General features: G+C 39.2%; 1 long non-coding RNA gene across 1 annotated transcript; it reads left to right on the top strand.

Moving 5' to 3' along the window:
* The first annotated feature begins 3,130 nt into the window (after positions 1-3,130).
* Positions 3,131-6,962, top strand: LOC122215033. Its single transcript, XR_006200203.1, has 4 exons — positions 3,131-3,218; positions 4,985-5,100; positions 5,211-5,390; positions 6,301-6,962. It is a non-coding gene; the product is annotated as an uncharacterized LOC122215033 (long non-coding RNA).
* Positions 6,963-10,703: the final 3,741 nt, after the last annotated feature.

Raw genomic sequence — 10,703 nt, 5'->3', positions numbered from 1 at the left:
CTCTCTAAATACCAGGTTTCTTTGCTTTTATTAGAATTAAATCAATTCAGCATTGATGGAATTGCAGATCAGGGAATCCCAACTGGCAATCTTAAATGCCTTTGATAGTAAAAAAATTATTAACCATTATAAGCAATTTGACACGCAAAATCTTTCAAAACATGGGCTCGTTGGAGGAAACAGTAAGAAGTGACGCTAGGAATTTAGCATCTTCCTTGGCAGTAGGAGAGCTAGAACTCTCTGATAGCAACTACTAATAGCTATTCCTACATGAAACACTCTATACATATTGTCTAATTTAGTCCTCGCACAAACCTGATGAGGGAGGTATTATTAACCATCTCATTTTGTGAGCAAAGAAACTAAAGTTCAGAAAAACATAAATGGAAAGAAAAGAAATACCTGAACCTGCATGACTGTACATCTGAGACAAAAGAGTATGGAGAATGAACAGGGAACTACAGGTCAGGAAACTGGATTTGGAATATTTGACTCCCTTATTTATGCCTCTCTGGGTCTAAATTTCCTCATCGTTAAAACAAACTGAGTATCCACTTTTCCTGTTTACTGCCCACGGCTTGGAAAACACTTGCCAATGATAAAGAACTGAAAAATGTAGGACATTGTTATTATGCTTGGGGTGAACTGGCAAGCTTTGGGGATGGCCTGGTCTCTTGCTATTTCCCCCACCATAAACTACATCCTTAGCTGTGAAAACTGCAAGAGAAAGGATGCTGCTGTAAATACTAATTTGCCCCTATCATTAGCCCCTCCCAAAACTCTGGCCTTCTGTCTTTGATCATTCTCCCTCCCAGGCCCAGCCATGTTCCTTGTCCCACTCTGGTGATCCCAAGGCCACACATCTTTAAAGCAAGCAAACAGCCTCTCTTGAAGGGCTGTGCCAGGCAAGTTCACATGGTCTTTCCTTCCTTTTAAATTAATTAATCAATTAATTTATTTATTAACATTTATTTTTGAGAGAGAGAGGCAGACCACGAGTGGGGCAGGGGCAGAGAGAGAGGGAGACAAAGAATCCAAAGCTGGCTCCAGGCCCTGAGCTGTCAGCACAGAGCCCAGTGCTGGGCTGGAACCTGTAGACTGTGAGATCATGACATGAGCCCATGTCGGACACTTAACTGACTAAGCCACCCAGGCATCCCATAGGCTTTCCTTCTTTTGACAAGGGAGCAGATTTCCTCCTTTTTGCTTTCAAGGGATGTCAGGATTTTCAATAAATGTATAACTGAAAAACACCAGTGCCTAAAAGCCCATGCAGAAGTAGAGCTTGGCTGCAACATGGTACAACGTACCCCCCCTCAGGAACCGGTAATTGCTAACAGATCCAATCCTGACAGACACTTTACAAGCTCTATCATAGACTCTTAATATTTTAGATCTGGAATGGAAAATAGCGACCACTTATTCCAATTCTATTATTTATTGAGCACTGATTGCATGCTGGGCCTTTCACATGCACTGTCCCATTTAATCTTTCTAACAATCTTGTATTATTAATGGTACCATTTTGCAGATGAGAAACTGAAGCTCTTAGAGGTTTAATAAGGGCCTTGAACTGGATCTGTTCGGCTCCAAAGCCCATCATTTTAACCACCCATTTTTAAGGCCCAGAGGCGTTCAGTGGCCCCAGGTCACACAACTGGTTAGTGGTAAGCCTGAAACTAGACTTCAGTTTTCTTTGTACCCTATGACACTTGTTACTACTTGAACCGTCTATATTCCTAGAAAAGTGTCAAACTATTCAGTTTCTCATACAAACCCAATGGCTGACTCGAAATCAAAGCTGCTAAGTTATAATTCACCACTAGAGTGGGCATCAAGAAAGAAAGTTTCATATGAATTCTGCATCTATTTATACTTTAACCCCAGTGGGTAAGTTGTAAAAGCATGCCTTTATATTCCTGAGGACATGACAAACCATCAAATTCACACATCATTATGAAGCAGATGCTTTTCCTAATTTCTGTTGCTAACCTAACAGGCATGGCAAAACTAATCATTAATAAAGATGGTCCCTAACTTACAATGGTTCAACTTAACTATCTGCCAACCTTAGGTGGGGTGTAAAAGTGATACACATTCAGTAAAAAACATACTTTGCATTTTGAATTTTGAGGTTTTCTCAGGTTAAGGACACATGGTACGATACCCTCCCATGATGGTAGGCAGTAGCATACGATAAATGAGGATAAACAACCTAAATACTTACAACCATTATGTACCCATTCAACCATTCTATTTCTCACTTCAGTACAGTATCTAATAAATTATAAGATATGTTCAACACTTCATTATAAAATAGGCCTTGTGTTAGAGGACTGTGCCCAATTGTAGAGCTAAATTTAAGTGTTCTGAGCACATTTAAAGTAGGCTAGGCTGAGCTACGATTTTCTGTAGGTTCTATGCATTAAGTGCCTTTTTGACTTATAGCAGTTTCAACAGACAGTGAGTTTATTGGGATATAACCCCATCATAAGTCAAGAAAGATCTATCTGTAGCACAGCAGGGATCATGTTGGGGTTTTGTAAGACCAGGCTTGAATTTGCACTCATAAACAGGTAAATGTTACCAATTCATTACTCATCTTCCAATTTCCATGTCACTTGTTAACTCTGTCTTCTGTAAAATTTCACCTGAAGGACCCATTAAGGATATTACAATATGTAAAAAATAGATAACCTTTCCATTTGACAAATGGCTTTTAATTTTCTTAGTGGTCACCCACAGCAGTGGCTGCTGTGGATAACTTCCTTCATCTCACAAATGACTACCTACCAAAATTAAAGTAGCACGTAATGAAATCTGATCTAATAAAAAGTGTGGTTAATTGCTATGCCAAATTATAACATTAATTACTTGATGCAAATAAAAGTACAAAGGGATATTTCCTGAGTGGCTTTAGTTCAGCTTTTGTTTTTCCCTCCCATACTTGTTGCTCACCACCTTGCTTCTCATTTTCTTTCCTTCCTTCTATCTTCCCCCTCATCTCTGCAAAACTCAGAGCTGTGTTTGGTTGTGGGAAAGGGGGAAGGTGAAGGGCAAAATAATTTCAATGGGGTTAAAACATATCACCAGTAATTCATAGATTATTCTTTCTCCTAAGGCTTCAACCAGGAGCTTCAGAAGAACTAAAAGTCATATTTCTTTGCCCAGTTATTGGTTTAAGGAAACCAGGGATCACCATGTATTTTACGAAAAAGGTAACTTACCACCATTATCGTTATTGATAAATATTTGTTGAGCATACCATGTGCTTGCAACAGTGCCAAATGCTGTATTTTTTGAAGGCTTCAGGCAAGGAAGACAGGCTATTCCTTTTTCTAGTGGGGACTCCCCTCTGAAACTTAATTTTCAGTGCCCCAATGGTTTGAGAGGGTGCATAGAATTATCCCTTATTTAAAGATATAATTATACTTCATTTAGATTTTATTATCTCACTTTTATGGAATTGTATGGATTTTAAGTGTTTTGCCCAACTTGTTTTTAGAACAAGCTCTCTTTTCTCACTTTATATACAAAACATCCTAACTGGCTGCATTTGACTTTGAATATCTATGTTAGAAAGACACAGACTCATTTGAGAAACTAAGCATGTGAAAACTAGGAGTAGTAAATATTTATGAATATGGTAATGTTCTCTTTCTTGACCTGGGTGGTGGTTACATGGGTGTGTCCACTTGGTGATAATTCATCAAGCTGTACACTCATGATTTGCACATTTTTCTATAAGTGTGTTTACCTCAATAAAATAACTTAGACATACATATTTATGAAGAGTCCTGACATCCCCTCCCCAAACACATGCAAGCCCACAATCAGAAGAACTGATTTCACAGGAGAGTATTTATTTTTCCCTTTCCTGGAGACCTCATTTCTTGCCCCAGGGACTTTAACTCTTCAACTTCAATCCAAGAGATTGTTTGTAGGGCCACCCTCTCATCAGATGTTCTCCCTTTACACTTTTTTTTTTCTTTTTCTCAAGGAATTTCTTCTGTTGACTGGGCCTCTGTCTTCTCTAATAGGTCCCTATAATTTCTGTGTTCTTCCTTTTTTGCTCACAGTATGTTATCCGGCTGCCCTTGCCAATGCCCACAAAGCTTCAGTTGTCCTTTCCCAGGTGCTGGCTGGGTGGCTTTCTCAGGCTTGTCTTCAAGATGAACTCACGGGATTAAAAATTACTGTGCCTCCTCCTTTCTTTCTCTCTTTTTCTCACTATACCTCTGGAACTTGTATTTCCAGCAGATTGAATCCCATGTTTCTTTGCAACGCCATTGAAAAGTACTACTATTGGACATTCTCCCATTTTCAATTGCTTCTTTTTTTTTAATGTTCATTTATTTATTTTTGACAGAGAGAATGAGACTGAGTGGGGGAGAGGCAAAGAGAGAGAGGGAGAGAGAGAATTCCAGGCTCAGCATGGAGCCTGATGTGGGACTTGATCCCACGAACTGTGAGATCATGACCTGAGCCAAAATCAAGGGTCAGATGCTCAACCAACTGAGCCACCCAGCCGCCCTTACCTCCCTGATAGGATTCTGTCAAAATCAAATGAAATAATCTACATAAAATACTTAGTATACATACTAAGTAAAATACTCAGACATATGGTAATCACTCATTAAATAGCAGCTTTTGTTATTGTTAGTAATAGTATGATTAGCTAAGGATGTTTTTTGTTTGTTATAACAGTAGGGTCAACTCAAATTCTTAACCTGTGAAAATTGTAATGCCGAGGGAAAAATAAAATAGCAGCTACCATTTATTACATGTTCTGTATCAGTCATTGTTAGGCACTTTACACAAATAGTCTTATTGAAGCCTCTAATAACAGTATGAAATACATTTGGGGATCCCATTTTAAAATGAGAAAACTGAGTTTTGTAGGGGTTACACCATTTTGCCGGGTCACTTCCAATTAAACTGAACATGGAGATGTGTTTCTTCTGAAAAAACCACCTTCTTGCAGGATGTGCATCCTGCCAGATTTTGGCATGACACTCGGCCCCTCAATAAGAAGCCATTGGGTTCCAACTACAGAAGAAATCTCAAACCTGACCCTTGCCTCTAAGGAGCAGACAATGGGTAAGTCAACCTTGTCCCAACTTTGTCCAGCGTTTCATCTTTGAGACCTAACGATTTGCAGGCTTCAAGGACCTAATCATCTTCTACTCTTTTGTGTTTGTTGCCTTTAGCATCTCCTCCATCATCCCAAATGAAGAATCATCTTGGAAAATTGTGACAAATTTATAGACTAAAGTTTCTTCTCCGTTGTAAGAATCTTGAGAGGTCTGGAATTCTAGACCCTGTCTCCTAAAAATTTCCAGGATAAACTTCCCTCCTCCTTTTACTATAGGTGCACTCTACAAAAGAAGGTAGGTTTGAAATGATTCAGACACTAAGACTACAACCCCACTGAGTCATGATCAATGCCTCATGTCTTTGGTCTCCAGAAAGAGGACCTTCAAAATATTCTTTCTTTTTTAAGAAATGGAAGGTGGCATACACCAAGTCTTAAGAGTTACACCCAATTATACACAGGCAATCCTTAGTGAATATTCTAATAGCAACTAGTTTATTTATTTCTCTCCAATTACTCATGTCAATATCATTATCCAACTTGCTAATGGCTTTCCTTGAAGAGGTTATTTATTCATCTGCTTTGCTTCAGTTATGAAAGATGCACTGTGTCCCTTGAACTAGGGCTGGCTTCTTTTTAAGACTTTCTAGAAGCTTAAACTAGAAGAGTATGAAAAAGCCCTTTTTTATGAGAACCATTCTTTATATCAATTACACTTTTGCTCTGTCATTAATTGTGACTACCTATTTAAGAATGTCTCCACCATTCAGAATGTGGAAAACATGCCAATGGGAAGCTCAGCTCAATGGCAGTTCTGGCTTTGGCTTTGGGCTGGACACCCACTTATGCACAGTATGACTCAGACTCCCTTCTCGTAACGCCTTATCTCTAGACACCATTCTCCATGAATCCTTTTCTCTATTCGTAATCACTTCTAATCCTCATGCTCCTCTGTCTGACCTTCTCTTCCCACAAAAATCCAGAAAGTATGCACTTAATAAACAAACAAATCCATTGACAAAGATAGATGTATTCAGGGCAGCTTTACCAAAATTCAGCTTCAAACTGGTATTTAGCAAAATTCCAGCCAAAATGCTCATTTGTAACTCCAGCCAACTATTTTATTGAAACCAATTCAAAGCCAAACATTTTTTGAATGCCTACAAAGCTACAAAAATAATAAATAATGTTTGGCTATCTTTCAGGCCTTGGGGGATTCAGAGTCCCGATCCCAAAAAGAACAAGAAGGCAAGGTAAAAAGGAAGCAGACATGAAAAAGATTATTGCCTGGAGAGCGACTCCCACCCAGAAATCACAGAGAGGAAGTTTGTTTGAAGAAACTTGAAGTGGTCCCCACATCTGCTAGGAAATTGGGATATAGAACAGAGCCCTGTTGAAGGGGTTCTTATAAGTCCTCTCACCCATCAGCACCTTTTCAGTTGGTTTTCATAGACTTTTCTGCCTTTGTTTTGAGTTAATTTCCAAAAGAGGGATTGCAAAAGACACTCAAATGTAACAAAATTAGTACCACTCCAGCACCAGTGTGAATCTGAGTACCCAAAGACCTGAGCTGTTTCAGAATTCTGACCTGAAGGCTAAGGGAGAACTAGATTTCTAAGCAGCATGTCTCAAATGACAGAACACTTGTATCCATAAAGAAGAGAAAACAATTATAAAATGGCTTATGTCAACTCTGGATACCATTGGTTCAGAGAAACCATAAGCAGCATGCAAACTCAGAAGCCCCTCAGTGTAAAAATAGATACACCTCTTGGCCAACACCCTAGAGCACCCTGGTACATCATTAATAAGTCAGTAACTTGAGCAAGGCACAGAAGCAGATTTTAAAAACTTCCGGGAAGGGGGCGCCTGGGTGGCGCAGTCGGTTAAGCGTCCGACTTCAGCCAGGTCACGATCTCACGGTCCGTGAGTTCGAGCCCCGCGTCAGGCTCTGGGCTGATGGCTCGGAGCCTGGAGCCTGTTTCTGATTCTGTGTCTCCCTCTCTCTCTGCCCTTCCCCCGTTCATGCTCTGTCTCTCTCTGTCCCAAAAATAAATAAAAAACGTTGAAAAAAAATAAAATAAAAACTTCTGGGAAGGAGGCGTCTGGGTGGCTCAGCCAGTTGAGGGTCCGACTTCGGCTCAGGTCATGATCTTGCAGTTCATGAGTTCAACCCCCATGTCAGGCTCACTGCTATCAGTCTGTCAGCGCAAAGCCTGCTTCAGATCCTCTGTCCCCCTCTCTCTGCCCCTCCCTCACTTGCACTCTCCCAAAAAATAAATATTTTTTTAAAAAGAAAAGAAAAACTTCTAGGAAGGAAGATAATAACGTAAACATAAATATAAGAGTGGAATTTGGGCACCTCTTCTAAAATCTAGAGGTTGGAAAGAAAAAAAAAGTAATTGAGTTAACCAAAGGACATCATGGTAAAATTAAAATAAAACCAGAATTTATTGAGTAACTATGTATCAGATTTTGTATCAGGTAGACATTTCCACAATATTATCTCAGTTAGTTGTTAATAATGTCAGCCACAAGTATTAACAATGCACAAACTGAATCTCCAAGAAACAAAATGATTCAACTTAAAGCACCACGCTGGTAAGTGTAGTACCAGGAATCACACCCTGCTCTACCTCACTCCAAAGCTCATGTGCTTCCCAACCCCTTATGCCATCTTCCACAGTCAATTGCAGGAGGGTTAATCCTTCCGAGTTTTCAGAAGTTATCTAAATAATTCTGACTCTGAGTAAATAACATGATCTTAAGAGAAATATTGAAATTGCAACTGTCTAAACAGATCCAATGACCTAACAGAAACTTCTGTTACATCCAAATACAAATCTATAGAGAGTAAGATCTAAGAGTTTACAGAATTAAGATCACAAATGCATACATTGCAATGCCCCCAAAGATGCCTGTAGGAATACTTTACTATGGATTTAGAGTCTCCCTTCCTTTGTTAATATCCCTAAAATCCTTGAACAGGATGTATGGTTTTAGAAATAGCTTACTTCTTGATACTTTGCTACTATTTTTTTAGTTTATCTGGCCTATGGACTAACCAGCCACATTAGCATAGCTTTGTTACCAAAACTTCTTTGTATCATTGCCCTCCTTTTCCCTTTTAAATGCCCATCACAACAACCCAGTAAGGTGGACAAGGCAGCAAAGTATGTGTCTATACTTTCCCCCTAGTGCCTTCCCCACTGCAGTTGTGGGCATGATATTCCCTATGTCTTGGGTTCACCTGCAGCTCTTTATTTTCCTCATCAATGTACAGTACTTCCAGTTATGACCTTTTTCTAATGTTTTCCAGTAGAGGGAAGAAGAACTACATCTTTATTCTTGCTATCTCTTAACAGTCACTTTCAGTGTTAAACCTTCTAGGAAGAAAGGGAAATCAAATCTAAGGTTAAGAGAAAAGAAAAAAAGAACAAGCCTGCATGTTGCTTTGGAGTTGGATCTGATTTATCCTAACCCCTTGAGAAGAAAGACATGAGAAATGATAGGCCCTTGTTTTTTGCTTAGGATAAAATCCTCTATTTCTTTTTGATCCTGAGCAATTTGACTCCAGAAAATAGACATAGACTATAGTTTAAATGCTAAAGTTCAGTGAGAAGACATTTTTATTTCTCAACAAGTAGCCTTCTACTTAGGAGTTCATAGAAAAGCAACATTATATTCTCTTGTTCTTTCTTAATTGTTTTGTAACTCCAGATCTGCCTGAATTTTTTCCTTGAAAAGCCTTTTTTCTAACCAAACAAATTATCATTATCCTAATTCTGTCAAGTCTTAGTTATTTAGGGACAAGTTATGAGCTGGAATCTATAATACTTTGCTTCAACAAACATTTCATTTAGCTCAACAAACTTTTATTGTGTAACTTTTAAGTAGTAGAGGCCATACAGAGAATTGTATGGCTGAGACTATAAAGATGAATAAGGGCGGTCCTCATAGTCTAATGAGGGAGACAACATATAGGCAAGAACATCATTGTGTATAACAGGTGTGGAAATAGAGAGGGTACAAATTGAACACAGAGAAGGGAGACAGAAGAGAGAAAGTGTCTGGTGTTGGTCTTAGATTGAATGTGTGTGTCAGTCACACAAGGTATGTATGTATGCATATGTGTGTGTATGTGTTTGTTCAAGGAGGGAGGGAGGAAGAGGAAACTGTCCCAAGTATGTGCAAAGGCATAATACAGCTCATTGCATTATGGAACTTCAAGCAGTTTGTTATAGCTTGAGTCTACAATTTAGGGGAAGAAATGGACTAGTATGAAATGAAACTAGAGAGAAAGGCAGGGAAAATCCCCATCAAAATGCAAATCCTTGCCCTAAACCAGACATACAAAATCAAAATCTGGACATGGACTCTGGGGATCTATGTTTGTAACAAGGTCCTCTGATGCTTCTTATACTCCCTGAAGCTGAGAATCCCCGCAGCAGATGATGGAGAACCTCTGCAGTCTCTTCCTCCTTCCTTTCTTGATCATTATCCCCATGATTGATCAGCCCCACTCAATGAATTAGAAGGGCGGAGGCTCATGGCCCAATCCAATGTAACTGAATAAAGCAGCATGAGCAAAAGGAAGGACACAGAAACTACCATGTAAAAAGGTGAAGACCTGGACCCCCATTATCACACCTGCCCCTTTGGTGAGTATATATATGCTCATTACCTTTTTCACTTACATAATTGTTGTTTGTTGGTTGTTGTTTTTTTTTTTTTTACCTGAGGAACTATTTTAGGGTGTTGCTGGTATTCCCAAATTCCTTATAAAGCTTGCTTATAAATGGTTTTTGAGTGATTGGTTTTATATCCTCCTATACTTACTTGTGTTTCTTATTATGTAAGGATTAAATAGAATAAATCCTTTCTAAATGCAAAAATTAGGACATGATATGCAATGCTGCACATACCAGCAACGTGTGAATATAGGTTTCAATTCACCAAGAGGAGTAGCTTGATAATGTCTCATCAAGAAAAAAGCCAGGAGACATAACTCTTCAGCCGATGTGCTCAGTGAATAGTGCCATGCTTTTACCCAAGGCACCCATGTGCCTCTGCTCACATGATGCTCTTCTTGCAGGTCTAACCTGGATGGCTGTGAGTTGGCTTAATCTCAGCTGGCAACTGTGAGATGTTCATACAATCCCCCACAGTGGTCTCTGGGATTATGCTAAACAGAGCAATTTCCTTGCCCTCATGGATCAAAAGACTTGTAGGCAACCCAAATTACAGTACGGAATTACTAGTTCATGACAAAAAAAAAAAGCAAAGTTGCTATGGTTACTGTTTCATGTTCAACCTCTTTTAATCTTACTAAAGTCTTTTCTGAAGTCCTGCTCTACGAGAAAGGCAACCAGCCTTGGGAATTAATTTGTCTTTATTGGATTCATGTTCCATTTATAGCACTCCTTTAAGGCTCCTTGGTTTTTTGTTTGTTGTTTTTTTCTTTTAAATCAACCAAGGGAGTTTGGCGTTAGAAGCTAAACCTAAAATGTTTTCCTTCTGAAAGCTCCTCCCACTCTTTCTGGGGGTGCTGTCAGATTCCAAGCAGTCCAAAAGAGGATGATCTGCCAGGCCCTACTCAAACTTCAAC

Source organism: Panthera leo, chromosome A3, assembly GCF_018350215.1.
Source record: "Panthera leo isolate Ple1 chromosome A3, P.leo_Ple1_pat1.1, whole genome shotgun sequence".
Classification (NCBI taxonomy): Eukaryota; Metazoa; Chordata; class Mammalia; order Carnivora; family Felidae; genus Panthera; species Panthera leo.
Note: the sequence above shows the minus strand (reverse complement) of the source record. Positions and strands in the feature narration are given on the sequence as shown.